The following is an 18,418-nucleotide window of genomic DNA, read 5'->3' as shown; positions in this document are numbered from 1 at the left end:
GTGTTGAGGCTCTTTGTGCTGCTGCTGTTATTATGCATTTCTGAAGCAGTTCCAGCATGGATCAGGACTCCTCTTCCTCCCTAATTCTCCTCCACTCTGTTGGTGAGCTCATGGCATGCTCTTTGCTTGGGGCTGCACTTGATGGGAGGAAGGGGTTTGTCACCTGCCAGCTGGTTACTGGTCACTGGGTACAGCACATCCCTCCCCTGTGCATCTGCAGGGAAAAGTGGATAATGTGCAGGGTGTGTTCAACCAACATGTGAACAAACAACAGAAATCAAGGTGTCTTTTAAGGCAAAAGATGAGATAAAAAAAAAAAAAAAAAAAAAAAAAAAAAAACGTAATTCTAAATAACGGGGAGAAAGTGATATAAGGGATAGAAATAATTTGGTGCAACTTAAGGAGTGAAAAATGCCCCAGATGTAGGCTCTTTCCCATGTGTCAATATTTAACTAGGTGAAATTTTATGAAGGGGTTATCTTGGGATCAATACTTGCCATTCGAATAGTGCCTTTGACCTATTTACATGTCGAGCGTATTACTCAGTGTCTAAATAAAAATTCTGATGATAAGTAAATGATGCTGTTCCCAGATGAACTGTACAGGAAACGTGCAGGTTATTAGCTAACTCATTTTTCAGCTCAAAAGGCATTTGAGTGAAAGCTGAGCATGAGCTTCCTACTGTACACATCAAGTATTGGTTTCTCCCTTAAGGAATGTATTTTCCTGTCTTACCACCTCTCCTACTTCTCTTTCTGTCAGCATTGCACCTCCTTCCATGTGCCACGTCTCCTGTGGCCAGGAAACTCACCATTCTCCTCCAGATCATCACTAGGAAGGAAGAATGAAAGTATGGAGGAGAGTGGGAGGAGCTGGGCTTTACATTTTTTTTTGCAGTGGGTTTGGGGGCAGTTGTTTTATGGACTAAACTTTTTTTTTTTTTTTTTTTTTCAGAATTATTATTCATGTCAATACGGGTTTCACTAAAATGAAATTGTCATTCCTGTTTTTGTTTTTAATTGGTGTTTTTAATCTATCTGCCTTTGTGTGTCGACAAGGCGAAGCATTTCCACATTGATGCTTCCTCTCACTTTTCAACTCTTTTCCTTTCATTTACAACATCTGATCATCCAGTTTGCTTACCTGAGGTTTTTCAAGACAGAAAGATTTGACATATGTATCAAAACCTGCTAGTCAAATGACTAAAAATAAGGACAGGCTATAAAAATGGGCTGCATACCCACTATGGCCCTGATCCCCCATGCCCAGCACCTCCCACCCCACAGCACCACCTTTCTTCAGTTTGCTGAGCTCGGCCTCCCTGTGGCACCCAGTGACCCCAAACCAAGCATCAGCCTACATGGAGCTGGTGAAGTTGTCAGCATCTCAGGGTGGAGGTTTCCCTCCACTGCGTTAGACAGTCAGCTTTCAGATCAGCAGTGTGGTTGCTGTGGTTGTGGTAGAGGGAGAAGCTCCCCAGGTTGGGAGGGGAATGGCAGGAGAGGAGGGGACACCACGCTGGTGTGAGTGCAGGCAACAGGTTGCAAAATGATGGTTGTGTCATCCTGCCAGAGGGGATGTGACCGAGAGAAGATGATAAAATATGAAGGAATAAATTAACTCGCAGGAGCCCGCATGCCCTGGCAGGACAGCAGCCTGTGGATGTAGCAGGGAGAAGCTGTGGGTGCCAGCCTTCAGCCCCACTCTGCAGGGGCAGATTGGGTAAAACACAGATTTATAAGCCCAGGATTTCACTTCTGACTTCTCCTAGAGGAGAAACTTCAGAGCCAATCCAGCTCTTTTCTTCCCATCTTGACACCCTAGAAAGGTAAATAACCAGACGAGGTTTAAGATGTCCAACACCTCTCTTGATGCGATGGGGTAAAATAACAATTTGCAAACCCTGCCTGGGTGCAAGGAGGATTTCTGGTACCATGCCAGGGGGAACAAGCTCCTGCCAGTACCTGAGCTGCATCTGCTGCACCGGCGGCCAAGGTGGCACTCTTTTAGCCTGTGGCATGGGCAAAACCTTCGGGGCTCCTGTCTCAGCAGTGAGCAGTGCTGAGCCAGTCGCTGTCGATGCAGGTAGGTTTCCCAGCTGTCTCCCAGGGAAATGGGAGTTGTGCAACAGCACAGGGAGGAAATCTTGCTGGGGCGAGAAGGAAATGAGAGATGTAATGGGATAGGAGAAGCTTATGCAAGGGAAGAGCCTGTAGGAGGAAAAACGGTGACAGACAGGTGTCTGTGCTGGTCGGGACCAGACCACCCACCCGAATTATTTTATCTTTTGATCTACTCATGGTTCGTGGCCTTTGACCTGAGGTGGATTCCTGTTCTCTGTTCACATCTCTGTCTCTCCCATCCAGCAGGTCCCTGCACCATCATGAACAACTACTGGAAATATCAGACCTGGTCCTCAAAACGAGACACCTGGGCTCAGTTTGCCCTGGAGATTTACTGCAAACCTGTCACCTACACACACCTGACTGGATGTTGGGTGGCAGCTGAGGCTGTGGATAAACTGTGATCTGCACCCCTGAGCTACATACCAGAACCCATGTGGTCGTGCACGCAAAGCCCCCAGTTATAAAAGGGGAAAAGATGGACATATAAGAGGAGGGGCTGTGACAAGACCCTACAGTATGGGAGGGGATGGATGTGAGTCTTTTAAGGCAGCTGTCACACCTCTCTGAGGGATGGGGCCTTGCAGCAAACTGACATCTGGCCTTCCCAAAAGCAGGTGTTGTTGGAGCAGCAGCCGAGCTGCCAGGTTCCTCCAACATGCTGTAAACAGCTCACCTCAGAAATGGGAGGCAGCAAAACGTGGACATTTCAGTATGTAACCTGGCGAATAGAAACTGATCTGACAATCCAAAGGTGGCAGTTAATTGAGCGATCGCAAAGTAGTACAGGTCACCGTGATAAGAATCACGGGTTTCCAGAAAGGCACGAGGACGGCCAGTTGTTTCCTGGGACGAGTCTAAAGGGTAAAGGATGACTTGCAATAAAACACAGTAACCAAAACACGCGAGTATACCTTCCTGATGTAGCAGCCAGCTGGAAAGCTTTGTCTGAAATGCCCTGGAGAGGAGCTCGGTGCAGACAGGCGTGCTTCCGCTCCAGGACGTGGTGTGAACTCAAACGCTGGGAATAGCTCCTCGGCAGCAGCACAGCAGAAGGATCTGCTCGTGAACAAAACACAAAGGATGTCCAGTTGCAGCTGCAATGCAGTCGTGGCCTTCAGGAAGAACGGCCAAGGGCTAAGCAGGCTCGTGCTCCTGTATTAGATCTCCGTGTTTGTTGTGCTTTGGGATTACGGCATGTTGTATCTCAAGTGGTTCGCATCCACAGGAATGTGAAGAGCATTAAAACCAAGATTAGGATGACTGATAGAGCGCTGCTTGTTTTCAAACCCTGTTACAAACAGTACTCTGCTTTGTAGAGCAGTCTGCATTATAAATAAAAGTCACCTGATGTTTGAGTCTGCTTGGAAACCTGTGTAGTGTAGCCAAAACTTCACCGTGCCCCTGAACAGTGCTGGCACATTGGCCTTTGTGCAGTCTGGGCACATGGGGGAGTGCTCATTTTTTCCTATAATAATATTAGAGATAACAATGAAAGCTAGGATACTTGAATGAAATCTCACATATTTGTCCAAGTCCTCTGATTCAGTTGCCCTTTTTCTATTTTGTGGCCCTTTTGCATCCTCAGTGCATTCTGTTAGCTAGTGCTAGTGGTTCCTTTTACTGTTACAAAGCTAGATCACAAGGAGAAATATGCAACATGTCCAGCTTTTCCTGTTCAGGGAGTCATTTTTTCCATGACGTCTAATCTTTTTCTTCTGCTGAACTGTCAGTAAAGCCAGACCACTTAGGCTTGGCATTTAGCCCACATCCACCTACATATTTTTCTTACCAGCAAACAAACTAATTAAATGCCTTTATCATATGAGGCATTCCTTTCTCTCAGGTAGTTACTGATTAAAAAAATAAATAGAACTTCTCACTATTTTGAGAAAACAAGAGATGAGTCAGAGCGTTCACAGCCTGGTTTATTATTAAATAAGAAGCCAGGATCAAAAATAAGCAGGGTGGAAAAAATGTTACTGCCATTGTGTTATGTTTGTGGCCAGTGAAGAGAGTCTGTTCTCACTCCTGTGAGCATTCCCAATATCTATTAAAATTCAGGAGCATAATAATTGCACATGAAGGTGGGCAGGGGTACATAAACGAGCCCGTGTACCTCTCGTGTGAAGGATTACTGAAATAAAATGTTAATTTATAAACTGTAGTGTGTATTGTTTCATGTTAGGCATGGGCTTCAATGTAATTTCTAACGGTGCTAACTTGAAGCAGAAAAACAATCATTGGGAGCTGAGGGGGGTTCTGTAAATGTAAGCAGAGGAATATGCAAAAACAACCTTGCTAACTGAAGCTTCATCTCCTTTTTAACTTTAAAAATCGTAAGGCTATAAATTGAACAAAACAGAAATGGAAAAATCCAAAGTGATCATCCAGGCCAACACCAGCTGTGGCAGGGAGGGAGGTAAAAAGCCTGGCTGGGTGCTGCTGTGGGAGTGTGGGGTCTTATGCTCAGATGGCTCCACGTGCCAGGGCTGAGGAGCAAAGGTGCTGCTGGACATCCCAGTGAAGGCTGCAGGGTTTGCTGGTGTTGACCCTGGGCTAAGCCTTATGGATATCCCGGGGCTGCTATCTGAGCACTACCCACAGCACCCCGACCGACCCAAGGCACCAGCCAGGCACCAAGGGCTGAACAGATTGGTAAGTTCTTGTCAGGGCAGCACCCACTGTAATGCTCTAGGCTAGAGAGAAAACAACAAGCAAGAGGTCTTCAGTCCCTGCTGTCTCTTTGCCTAAAATTAAGCCCAATTCTAGGCTTGTCCATGTTTGCCTGGAGAACAATTTGTGCCCCAAGACAAACCAGGAGACGCTTGCTGCTATTACCAGTAGCCTTCACTCCACCTTGGGAGGTGTTGCAAAATGTGTAAATCAGCATAGCTCTTCAGCCCTTGGTTTTCTTAATCAGGGCTTCAACTCCAGCCTTTGAAGCAGGCTTTACTCACAACAGACCTATTAAGTTATTTGCTTCTGCTATTGTATAACCAGGAGATCCACACATGCCCCACAGTTACGTAGAAGCCATCCAGGCTTTCTGACACCAGTATTTATGCAAATCTGCAGGATTTATCATTTGGCTTACAGCTGGGGCCAGAGTGCCAACCCTATATTTAAAAACTACTCTGCCATGGAATAGCAACCCAGCAAACTCTCCCTGTCCCAGAAAAAAAAAAAAAAAAAAAAAAAAAAGCCAGAGCTAGTGGCTTCCAGTGGCACCATCTCTAATCCTAGCCTCCAAGCTTTGAATGATTCAGCAGCAGCAGCAGCAGTCTGAGATCTTCCATGCATGGTTTTGATCCCTAATCCTGCCCAATCCTCCCTCTTTGATATGTAATAGAAGGCTGCTGGCAGCTGTGGTGAGTGTCTGCTGTTCGCCCAAGGGTGGTGAGGAGACACCAGATGCCGGAGCTGAGGAAATTACCATCGGGCAGAGGAGATCCAGCATGGCCTAAAAAAGTAGATTTGCTGCTGGAGCTGGGAAGGCCCCAAGGGTGGAGCTGATGGTGAGTTTGCCAGATAGTGCTCACTGAGATGGTGAGAAGGGCTGAATAACCCCGACAGTGTGACACCATCTCCCAGCCTGCCTTCCCACTTGGCCAATTACAGGAAAACAGGCTCTTCCAACCCAAGCATTAAGTGTGTGCCCATAGACACATATGTAGGAGTGCCTACTTTATCCCAAAATAGTCTAAAAGTAATTTTCTCTTTTTAATGCCAGCTCTCCTCCTACTTATCTGAGCTTTGTGAATTACTTGGGCTCTTCAGACCCTGATGTTCCTAAGCCTGGCCCTCATCTTAGCACAATACCTCCAGGAGCTTGTCTTTATGAAAAAAAAAGAACACAACACAATTAAGCCCTTGAGGATGCTGCACAAGCTCATATCCCAGGCCCTCAATTTCATATGGAAATACAGGAAACTTCTTGGCTCCTGTTGGATGAAGTCCTGGTCTTGCCTTGAGCTTTCTGGGGTGCTTCCACTGCCTTTAGGCGTTGATTAGTGCTGATGCCATGTGGGTGGGTGTTCGTGGCTCCTATGTCTGGTGGACTGCATGGAAAGGGAAAGCTCTAAAGAACTGCCTGGGTCGATATGTTGTATATGCCTGCAAGGCTAAGCAAGCAAAAGTGAGGGTGGTGTCCCGAGGGAAGACATTGGCCTTTGATTTGTTCAGGTGTGTTTTGAAAAAGCATGTGAGAAGGCATGATGTTTAGCATTTGGCTTAGCATGGGTTGAAGGTCTCTTGGGCTTTGTTACTGCTCTGCTGGGTCCTGATGGATGTAAAAGTGGGATGGCTATTATATGGTGAAAGAGTCCTCATTCATTTTGTACCAGGGTCTGTAAACAAGGATATCTAGCCAATGGTCAGGGCTAGGGCTCAAGCTGGTTTGCAAAAAGCTGCCATTTCTGCTTGGTTCTTGTAGTCCAGGTAAGACTAGCATCACCTGCGGCAAAAGGGTCATGATCTATTTAGGCTTAGCTTAGGATCACTGGACTAGAGAGTTAAGAGCAGAAGCTGAATTCTGATATAATTCAAGCATCTCCAAAGCCTGTCTGGCTAAGATAAGGGTTGCATCCTGGGGAGGTAAAGTGGCTTTGATTTGCTCAGAAGTGGGATGGGTTTTTCTGTAAGGCTAAAATGAGAGCTGGTGCCTCCTGGCTTGAATTCAGTGTTGATCATTCTGGGCCATATTCAACTAATTGAACAGGCATTATGGTTTGTACCTAGTATACAGGGAAAAAAAAAAAAAAAAAAAAAAAAAAAAAGCATAAAAGTGGAAGGGCTTGTGCTGTAGGCTCAAGACAAGGGGTAGGATAGGTGTTAGGTCTCAGAAAAGCAGAAGTTATACTAATTGTGAAGAGTATGTGGTCACTGAATGTGAAACTGGAGCCAGGAAAGATGAACAGACTATCTTTGTCTAGGGCAAATGGAAATAGCTAGGTGTTAATGGGAAGGCTGGGTGTTATTTGTCCCTACTACTACCACTGTCCTGAATTCACCTAGGAGATGTTGCTCGGGTTATTTCTTTTGATCCTATGGTTCTTAACCCTAATTCTAGATTTATCAGAATAGCCTAAAACAAAACACATGCTGATAACCCCTATTGGTTCCCTTATCTTTAGGTTGTGTTCAGTTCTAAACTTCTTCAAACCCATCTGTACCAAATGACTATCCAATTTACTCCTTTAGTCATGAGGTTCTCTACATCCAGGAGTCTTCATCCAACTTCAGAATTACCTAGAGCTCCTCAAAAACCTGTCCCAAAGCACCAGGGCATCATAGGACCATCTGTTGGGGCAATCCTGCTGCCCTAAGGCCCAACTCTAACACAGGAGACCACCTCAGTGAAGCACTGCTGGCTCAAGGGTTGATGACCCATTCACCCCTATAGACAGCAGGACTTTGTCTAGATCTTTGGTCCTTGCTGTTACACTGCAGTAGACCTGGCTCTTCAGTTCCTTCTGTCCCTGTCCATAGGCATAACCCTAGCCCTACTGTTATCCCATTACGCTGGTCAGTTCAGCCCAACCTAAGCTATTAGACAATTAGTTTTGACAGCAATCTCTCACAAAGAGTGCTCGCCCTAGGAGGACCCATCAGATGAGATACTTGGCTCTGTCACCACCACAGTCCTCCTCTTTCCTCCAGAGTCTCTACAGCAAGCAGTCATGAGCACAATTTTCCAGCTCCTGGACCAAACCTCTCTGATAACTCTGGTGATACCCTGAGGCATGCCACAGGAGCTTCTTACTTTTGGCTCTTTCTGGAGCTGATTTAACAACAAAGCGTAGGCAGCCTTGAAGCGATTTGGCTCTCCCTACTTTGGCCACCCCAATTCTCAGGGGTTCATCTGGGCAGTCTGCACTCCCTCACTGGTTAGCACAGGTCACTCGAATCACAGAGAGACACAAGTTGATGTGGGAGGAATAAACACATTGGGGTCTCCTCTTTTTCTTTCCACTGACTGTTCAGGGAGTTTTTGCATGCCTGAGGCCTACTGGAGGCCTGGAGTTGGGCGTGTTGCATCCCACTGGGCCGTGAAAATTTTTATGTAATGGATCATAGAATCATAGAATCATAGAATATCCTGAGTTGGAAGGGACCCTTAAGGATCATCAAGTCCAACTCTTGACACCGCACAGGTCTACCCAAAAGTTCAGACCATGTGCCTAAGTTCACAGTCCAATCTCTTCTTAAATTCAGACAGGCTCGGTGCAGTGACCACTTCCCTGGGGAGCCTGTTCCAGTGTGCAACCATCCTCTCTGTGAAGAACCCCCTCCTGACGTCCAGCCTAAATTTCCCCTGCCTCAGCTTAACCCCGTTCCCGCGGGTCCTGTCACTAGTGTTAATGGAGAAAAGGTCTCCTGCCTCTCGAATAATAATCTAATATTATTAGATAATCTAAATGACTGGGATGACTAGCCCCATTCTCCTTGTTTTATTCTTCTCTGACTTGGCAATACATATCCAGCATTTGCAGGCATGTTCTTTTGGTTCTTTGTTGGTCCTACCCACTGTGGTCCGCATGCAGCCCCTGCACTGTGATGAGGGACATGCAGGAGAGGAGCCAGCGTGCCAGTGGGTGCCTGGTCCTGCTACAAGGAGGCTGTAAGCACTCAGTGATGCTTAGACACTTGGTGCCACGGATTTCAGCTTGGAGGAGCTGGGCCACTGCTGTGCTTAGGCCATCAGCCAAGCCCTTCCCCAGGCACCGTGTTTGGATACCTGCCACCTCTGGAAAAATGCCTGTCTGTGTTCATCCAGCACTTGCTGAGCAGTAGGGGGTGGTAAGAAGAGGCCATGGGGAGATGCAGCAGTCAGAGGAAAAATCAAACAAACCCACAATCTCCTTTTTGGTAAGAGCTGTCAGAAAAACACCTGGTGGAGAGCTGATTTCAGCTGTTACCTGATACCAGCTTGATATCACGGTGCCATCTCGGGTGGGGTCTTCGCAGAGAACAACTTTGCTACAAGAACATTAAAGCTGTAACAGCTGGCTCAGGCAAGGCAAGTAAAAGGAAATAAAAGAGGAGGATAAGAAAGTAATTGTCATAATTAGGCAGGAGGAGAAAATTGAATAGACTGTGTTGGGGGGGAGCAGAGGCAGCAAAGCGCTGCTGGGCTACCTGCTGCAGGTGTTGAGCTGTAATGGCAAACATTCAGAAAAATTAAGACTTGTGTAATTAATACCCTATGAATAATGCAAATAGGTGCCCTCACAGGTAGTTGAATAACTGATTTTTATTACAGGGATGCTGCATAATTCCACAATGTGCTGCTCTTTTCCAGATGCCTTTTTGATTTCTGCCTCCTCCTCCATATTTCTGTTTCAGGAGTTGTTGGTGTTTTTTTTCTTTCTTTTTTTTTTTTTTTCCTTTTCATTGAATCAGTAAGTTACCAGCAGCTCATCCTATGTCACTGCTTCTAGAGACATATCCTTAAAAACGTGGCTCAGCCAAGACAGAAGGAATTGAATGAAGGATCTCTGAGGGCCTTCATCATAGGAGAAAGAGAAAGAAGAAAAGAAGGTCCCTGCAGAAGAGGGAGGAAAAAATCTGCAGTGACTGGACCAAGTGTCATGTAGACTGAAATGCAGGAGTTGCTACTGGCAGCTTCACTCCTGCAAACCTCTGGAACAGCTTCTCCAGGGGAGCAGACACCCACAGCCTCCAGCCTCCAGAAGCACACAGTACAGCCCTGCAGGATACAAAGAAAACACCTGCAACGGGGGCTGAAGCACATGGCCCATCCTTTATTTTTCTTTTTATTTTTTTTCCCCCTGTGAGTCACTGAGGCTTCACCCTTCAACTCTGGATGTCTTCAGTCACTGACAGCTCAAAGGGCAGGCCCAAGGAGAGGAGCAGGAGGTGAAGACAGCAAGCCTGAAGCACCCTTCCGGAGCAGCTGGCACACCTAAGACAAAGAAGTGGAGGAGGTTGGGCTGCTGGCATGTGCGGTGGCTGTAGGTACACCTACGCACCGGGAGGGACAGCTGGGTCACCCCAGGGTTACGGCACAGCTAGCAAGCGTTGGCATCTAGGAGTTATCTTGAAGGCCTGCTGGGTCAAGGTTGCGGTCAAGAATGGGGCCAGAATAAGATGGGTGGGTACGTTTGTAGCCTGGTGGTCTTTTAAGACAAAGGATCAGCATCAAGTGCAACTTGGACATAAAGCAAGCCCTGGCTTGGAGCAGCCATTCCCTGGAGAGCCTCTTAACTTCCTATCTGCAGATATGTTAGAGAAGATCTCGGCTGGATGTGAACATTCCTGGTGAGGAACATGGCCCACTTCCTGGCCCACGTTCTTCCAATGGCTTGAACGGATGAAGGGATGCCAAATAGACCGAGTTTAATCCATAGTTAAAGGATTATTTCTTCTTGGCTCCTCAACAATCATGCATTCAGTGGAAATCCGGCAGCCATACGTGTGTCACGATGTAGCATTACCAGCCTCATTACACACCAGCCCTGTCACAACCCAGGCGCCGCAGCCACACTCTGCGCTGGTGCCCGCAGCCTCACTGCACTGCAGCAAAACATCTTTGGGTCAAAACAGGAGGGGAACGGGGCTGGCTCTTCGGGAGGGTCATTGACAAGTTAGAAGAGGTATTGGGGGTGCAAACCCCAAACCACTTGGCTCCTGACAGCCGAGAAAGCACCATACTGCCTGTCCTTCTCCCCGGCAGCAGAGCTGCCCCGGGCCCTGACGTCTTGCAAGACCCAGCCCGTGCCTTTCCCCAAAACAGGCCCAGCCAGAAAACAAGCTTCCTGCAGCGCCGGCGTGCACTGGCTCGCTTGCTGCTTGCTTGCTGCTCTCCCCAGGTTGGTTCCTCTCCGTGAGTGGTGGAGGAGCGCCCGTATCTGATGGAAGGCAGCGATTACAGCCACGCGGGAGGCCTTCGAGGAAGACATCCTCCTCCAGCAAGGCCGCAGGGCGCAGCCCTGGCCAATGGCATGCCCCTTTGCATCTTGATCCCCTGTAAATTGTGTTAATCTGAAATATATTTAGGGCTTAGAGGCCATTAGGAGAAGAGGCAGAGCTCGGAGAAACAGCAGTAGGGCATGGGGAGGCTTGGTGTGTTGCTGCTTGTGGAAGGGGTCTAGGGGCACAAGCAGCTAGATGCTCCCTGTACGCATGCATGGGCATGAAATATGTTATAAATAAATGTACTTCATAAATAGCTTTCCTATGGACCAAAGACTTCCTATTACTGTAAAAGTCAGCCCAATCACACATCAGCAAAGCAAGTTACTGAAAAGCATGCTGAAGAAGGCAGCTGGGGGATAGGGGAGGGAATGTAAAAATGCGAGATTCAAAAACTGATAAGCTGCTGCCAGCCCTTCGCCCAGCTCCTCCAGCTTTTGTGTTGGTGGGACTCCGGAGCCACACCCTTATGCACCGTTTTGGGGCCAGGCCCTGGCTGCTGCATTTGGATTTGGGTGATTTGGATGGGGTGGGATTAGAGCAGTTGTGGGTGGGTGGCATCATAGGGGAAACCATGACAGTTTGTGTCCTGTAGCTCAGGTGCCTGCTGGAGAGAAGGAAAACACAACTTACTCTGCTACAACCAGAAATGGAAGCAGAAGCCAAAGGCAGTATGCCTTTAGACTGGTCAAATAGATGCTTCAGTGTGTTTATATCTATCTATATATGTACACAATATACATATGTCTATATATGTACACACAATAAATGGCAACTCTTAAGAACAGTGTAGGATTCTGGAAATCTTTATATATTTATTATAAGTAATGCAAACACAGTGGTAAGTTACTGCAACGTGGAAGGTGTTTTCCCTCTGGGCCTTTTATTTCCCAGCTGCTTAGAGCAGAATTATTTTTGGATTCTTCCTTCAGTTTTAACACTGAAAACTCTGAGGCAAAACACTGAATTTGGTGAACGCTGCTCTGATCCAGCTTGCATTCACTGGGCTGGGCGTTCCTAAACAGGAAGAACTGAACCAGTGCTTGTGGCTGCACAAATGGATGCTTCTGCCTCTTGTTTTTGCAGCTGGGATTTGATTACTTTCTGACAGCAGCAGCACCTCGAGGGATTGGATTGCAGGGCTGTGGCTGCATTGTGATGTGTCTGACTTGGCAGCCTGGAGGGATACACCCCAGGGCAGCTTTTGGCCATCTGGATGCTCTGATAGACCACAGGGAGCTGGGATAGAGTAGCTAAAGGGGAGAGCTGCAGTGGTGTGTTACAGAGTGGCTGGCGGGCTTAGGTTAGCAAAGCATCACATGAACTTCAGTGCATTGCTGCTGTCTCCTTTCTGCTTTTTGTAGCCCGTTTCTGAAAGCAAAGAATTGCAGTACGGGGCTTGGACCGGGGTGAGTTTGCTAGATGTGGTGGTCTGAGAGCTCCCTGGCTTGAAAAGCACCTAATTTTCACCATTAAAATACGAAGGGAATGTAGCATTTGTGATTGTGTGTGCAAACGCATGCATGCCCACGTGTGTGAAGGCAGAGCGTGGGCACGTGTGCGCCCACATGGCTGCATGTGTGGGTAGGGAAGTGCGCGTGCCTGTGTAGGTAGGTACACATGCACACACACCGGGCCATCCCTGTGATCAAAGTGAAGAAACAGCCGCATTAAAAAGCAGGAATAGCTTCAGATCACGTCCTTATTGCCTCTGGTCTCTCACCTCGCCCAGCCTCACCCTGCCCCACGTCCCTGCTAATTGTTTGCAAACAGCAGTAGGGACGCAGCGGCAGCCGGGGCTGGTGCGTGCTCATTATGGGGCTGAGTGGTTCGGGTCTTTCTCTGGGAAGCTGTAACGCGTTGTTGTGACACCTGTGTGCGACACATCTCCTTGGGAGCTGGCAAGCAAAGGGCAGGAGAGGGTGGGAGAGCAGCCGAGGAAGTGCCCTGCCTGCTGGCTGGTGGCATGCATGAGGGCCCTGCGTGGCACACCTCGGCCCACGGTTCTGGGGCTTTTACACAGAAACAATAGGCTTTTAAGCCCTGTGGGGGATATTTTGGGGTGCCTTTGTGCTTGCATAGAAATGTTGGCTAGAAGGAGGCTGCATGGTGCCACAGAGCATCACCCCTACCACCCGTGGTGGAGAAGGGAGAGAAGATGGCATCTGAAGAAGCCATCCCCACCATCTGCAGCAGACAGGCCAAGCAGAAAGTCCTCTTGCCATCACACTGGTCTGGGGAGGGTGCTCTTTGCAGCTCTTCTCTCTTTACCCAATACTGGCAGAGCCAAAGACGGAAAGGCTAAGGGCAAGGGGAGAACTAGAGTGGTGCTGACAGTGGTTTGAGTCAGAGCCTGGTGGGGCTGTGCCACCTTTCCTTAACAAACCACCATCCAACTACAGCCCTAGGTCGAACGGAAAGAGAAGCCCCAGTTGCTCATCAGCACTGAGTGTCCCTTTGCTGTTCTGCTTTCCCCTGCCACGGTTACTGCTACAGCAGTGGCTGTGCTGTGCACCTTCCTCCTCCTTCTCCTCCATACGGCTCTCTGCAGGCAGCCTTGTGTGGAAAAAAACAGGAGTTTTGACATGGGGAGAGAGCCAGGCACCTTCCACGTGTCCTAGAGGTTCTGCCCCAGCTGGAAGTGGAGGGAGAATGGTCCAGGGCTGCTCCAGGCTGAGGGATGCTGCTGTCCTCAAGAATCAGAACTGAGTGGGAAGATACAGGGGAATAAGAGTTTTTCTACTTTGGGGAGCTGGTGGTCAAGGCTAAGTTACTCTCAAGGCATCAAGCATCTTTTTCGAGCTGGCATGGACTATCCTGCTGATTGCATTAATATATATACATATATATTTAAAGGAAGACACTAGAGATTTTTGTGAGCCCCTGAAACTGGCAGAGGGAATACAGGTTAGACTGAAGTCAGCCTTTATATTCACCCTACATGAACTACTAGACTTCAATTTGCAAATGCCCAAACCACATTGTACATATGCTTTTGCATATAGCTACTCTGATAAAAGTCCCCAGTGTCCATTATCACTGTGGCCTGCTTAGTCTCCTGCAATGCCCTTAGCTAAGCATCTCTGCAAAAAGCAAGATGATGCCGGAACAAAGCCAGTCTCACCAGTGGTTTTAAAACATACAGCAAACATCAGGAATGGCAGTACTGGACTTGGCATGCATAGCCTGCTGGTGGACTAAGGAAAGCGATCCTATTTAAATGGATTAAGAGGAAATCTGTTGGACCTTGTCCTTTTGAGGCAGAGTCAGGGCATGAGCCCAGGTGAAAACTGTTTTTGTCAGGATTTCCTGTGATCCAATGAAGTGATGGAGACTGGTGGCACTCAGTTGGCAAAGTCCTCTCTCGTGCCATGCTGTGAGTCTGCAGCCCCGTTTTCATCCTGTCGTGGCCCTGGGTTGCTCTCTGCAGCTGTCTTCCTCTGCCTCTTGCTTTTCCACAGGGCAGACTGTGCATTCAGAGGATGCTCTGTCATGACAGCTAGGATCAGGTCACTGCCCCCTGCCTCTACTTGGTTGGCTAATGCCCCCTCTCCAGGCAGATGTAGGGGCAAAACCTTTGGGGCAGCACCTGCAAATGGACCCTTGCCCGTTTGCCCTCCAGGGACGAGTGTGGGGTGTCTTTCCCCTTGTCATTGCCACAGTTTTAGTATCTGTTTTGTGCTCTTGCATGTTTCTTCTCAAGCCTCACAAAGCCAAGTGTTTCCATGCAGGTCACAAGTTGCTTTTTGTTAGCTTTTAAATGGTCTTTGCTCTACATAATTGCAATGGAAAGCCCGAAACTCTCTCCCACAGCCTTTCAAAAACAAAAGGCAAATAAGGTGGCAGCGGCGGTGATTTCAACCCTTTTTTTTTTTTTTTTCTTAAGTGCCTAGTGTGCGGTCCCCTACAAGATCTTGCTGTCCCTGATGGGATGACGGTGGCAGCAAAGGTGCTGAAAGCCGGACCGGGATCGATAGGCAGGCTTCGTGCCAGCAGCCTCCCTGCTGCAGCCTCCCTACCTCAGCCTCCCTGCCACAGCTTCCCTGATGAAGCAAAGCCATGGAGCCACCTCCCCGTGCCGCTTGTAGTCTGCCCTGCAACAGCTGCCCCGTGTCTGGCTGCCGGCATCCCGTGACGCCGAGCCACGGCGTTATCGAGGCCGCCCGACGTGTTGGGATCTGCCCTCTGCTCCCTCCTCTGTTGAAACAGCTTCCTGTGCCGCTGCCCTCGGTTTAATCAGCAGGAGCTTTAGGTTGGGAGCCTTTCCCCAGCTTGGGTCCCCAGAGATATTACTTAGTGTTTGGCCGCAGCCTGGGGTTGGAAGCACGTCCTGAAAGTGGGGAGAGCATGGTGGCCACGCAGCCTCCTGCACTACCCAGCCTCTGTTGCAAAAGCAGTCGAAGGCTTCATGCAGAGACCTGGGCGCACGTGTGAGCGGTTCTGGCCAAAGAGCAGGAGGGGCTGAGCACTGCTGACATCTTATCAGAAACCATGGGCCCCAGGACTCGCATGCAAAGCAGCTCAGTGCCTCTCTCGTGCGGGTTTTCACCCCTCCGCTGAAGGAGACCTTGGCAGTGCAGCGCGGCTCCCACACGCCTTGTTTTTCTGGCAGCCCTGCTGCCCGGAGCCGAGGTGGTGCAAGCGAGGAGGCAGGAATGAAAGGGCTGAGGTTTGCCTCCAGGCCTCTTTGCAATCGCCCAGCAATTCTCTCCCCTCGCCTGCCGCCAAGCGTGTTTGAACCGCAGGCTTGTCGAGTCCTCTCGAGGCCTGTAGGAACACGGCGCTGCAGCTCCTCGCTCTGAGGAGCGGGTAAATAACCCTAGCGGGTGCTGGGAACAGGCTGCCGGGAAGACAGGGCACACACCGGGGGCTGCCTCAGCCCCCAGCATCAGAGGCCTGGGTCGGGGTGGTGATGCAAGGCACGGTCCCTGCTGCCAGGCCCGGCTCCTGCCAGCCCTGGCCTGCTGCAGGGAGCAGCACTGGGCACCTGGAGCCCATCTGCAGCACCCCCCTTGCTTTCACACCATAAACTGAAACCATTTGCTGAACACATGGGGGTTTTGTGTGATTTTTAGGGGGCTGTGTGATTGCTCGAGCCAGAGGGCTGAGTGGGCAGAGGCTGTGTGCGAGGCGATGGCTCCCACCCCTGCCTTTGCTTGACTCGGGGCATGAGCTGAGGGTGAGGGAGGGAAGCTGGTGGAGAGCAGTGCAGGGAGCAGGTTTCCTTCCAGCCTCGGTGCAGCTCTGTACAACCGGCCAACTGGAGGAGTAAAAATAACTCATCTGATACCAACTGTGTAGTTACAGTAGGGCCTGGGGGGGGGGTTATAGATACACTTTTCTTTACATGGAGTTTTTGCTACGTAGCCAAAGTATATGGCTAGCAGTCTAAAGTCATCAGCAGCGTGCTCAGCCATAGTGACATGGCCATATATCACCAATGGGCCATCCTGAGTATTTCTGAGGTAGTTTTTAAGGAACATGGTTAAGGTGTGGAAAAGAGAAAGAAAAACCTGTAAGCTCCAGGTAGCAGTCCAGCTGGGACTTGAGCCAGCCAGCGAGCAGCACATGCACAACCAGGAAAGTCACCCGCAGGAGACCTTTACAAAGCAGTAATTCATAATTGCTGCGTTAGTGCTAATATAGCACCATGCTGCTATTTCACCCCTCCTGCCCCCAAGGCAGGCTGGATCACGGGTAAAAATGCCCCCTACAATACTGGCAGCACGTCGGGCAATCCCTTCGTTGTTTTTTTCCCAGTGACGGCTCTGTTGCCTTCTATGTAATACATAGCTGTTGCCTGTTATTGTGAAAGACTGCATGGAAAATAAAGACTCATAAGTGTGGCTTCATGTTTAATTAGAAGCTAATGCGCTATTATTATTAGGTACCGAAGGAATGTACTGGCGAAGCAGTGCTCGAGTTGTTTTAAAAGCATAAGTGTACTTTCCCTTTGTCTAGCTGGCATGCACTGGCATTATTAGGAGGCACAAGACTGCTGTTACCCAGTCCTACAGCTCTTCGTTTGAAGTTCAGGCAAATACCACTGGAATTAAAGTATCTGAAATCTGTTTGTTTGGAGGACTTTGAAACAGAAGTGTATGGCGTGTCCCAGGCCAAGCCAAATGTTTAATCACAGTGGCACAGAGACTTGGGAGAATACGAGGTCTGTGGCTAACTTTTCTATGCAGAGATAGTGATGAAGTACAGCTTAATGAAACATGACGACTGCATTGGTCTCAGAAGAGGTTGAAAGAAGCAGTACGAAAATTACAATGGTTTTGTGTTTTTTTTTTTTTTAAAGAGAAGTTTCACTGCCTTCATGTTTAGTAAGCTGGCTGTGACTGCTATGCTCCAGTAAGAGGTATACTGCTTTGTAACCTCCATATGTTGGCATGAGCTCAGCCTCACTACCTGCTTCTTAACATGGTTTCAGTAGGCAGGCAATGAAATGTCTTGAATAGGGAGCAGTTCACATCTACACACCTATATAAAGTGAGAAGCCCTATGCTACAGGAAATTTAGCTAGGGGAGTTGCAGGCAGGTACAGGGAGACACCCTACTTACAGCCACAAACGATCTCAAGCAGCAGCAAACACCCTCTGCAGGCACCTGCCCTCCTTTTTCATTGCCCTCAGCTACTACTGCTACCAATGAGTTGGTTTTTGTTTTTTCTTTAAAAAAAAAAAAAAGTATTGACTTTCAGGCTAGATTCCCACAAGATCATGTGGACTCCTAAAATCAGATACTGAGGTGGCATTGGCATTCGTATGCCAGGTACTTGCAACAAAGGTCCTGAAAGCAGGAGCAGCATGGCTCCCCAGGAGGTAGGAGCAAAGCACAACACACGTGCCTGCCCTGTGGCATGCATGGTGGGAATGCCCTGCTGAGGAGCAGCCCACGAGTCACAGCGCTTAGTGACAAAGGGAAGATGCAGATGCCTTTGATTTGCTTCAAAATGGGGAAGAAAACCAAACTCCCTCAACAGTTACAGCATTAGAGGAAAGCATCCCAGTTGTATATCAAAGTGTTTGGCACATACAGGCTAGGTTATGCGAGTCTTTATTCTATAAATGTCTGTAACACCTCCCATTCTTTCAAGTTCCTAACCTACTGTGCAAAACCTAAGGGGAATGTAGAAAGAGGAGTGCCTTACAACTCAACTATTTTGCCTTCAGCATCATTAAACACATTACAGTTGCGTGCTGCTGCTGGCTGCTGGGTCTTCAGTTGCTTAAAAAAACTACAAAATACAAGCAGATATGGAACACAATCTTTTATTAATAATGTATCACATTTGAACTTTGAAAAGAGTGAAATTAAAAGGCGTATTAAAACATACCCACTCTAAGCAATCT

The sequence above is a fragment of the Netta rufina genome (genome assembly GCF_964035555.1).
Source record: "Netta rufina genome assembly, chromosome: 1".
Lineage (NCBI taxonomy): Eukaryota > Metazoa > Chordata > Aves > Anseriformes > Anatidae > Netta > Netta rufina.
Note: the sequence above shows the minus strand (reverse complement) of the source record.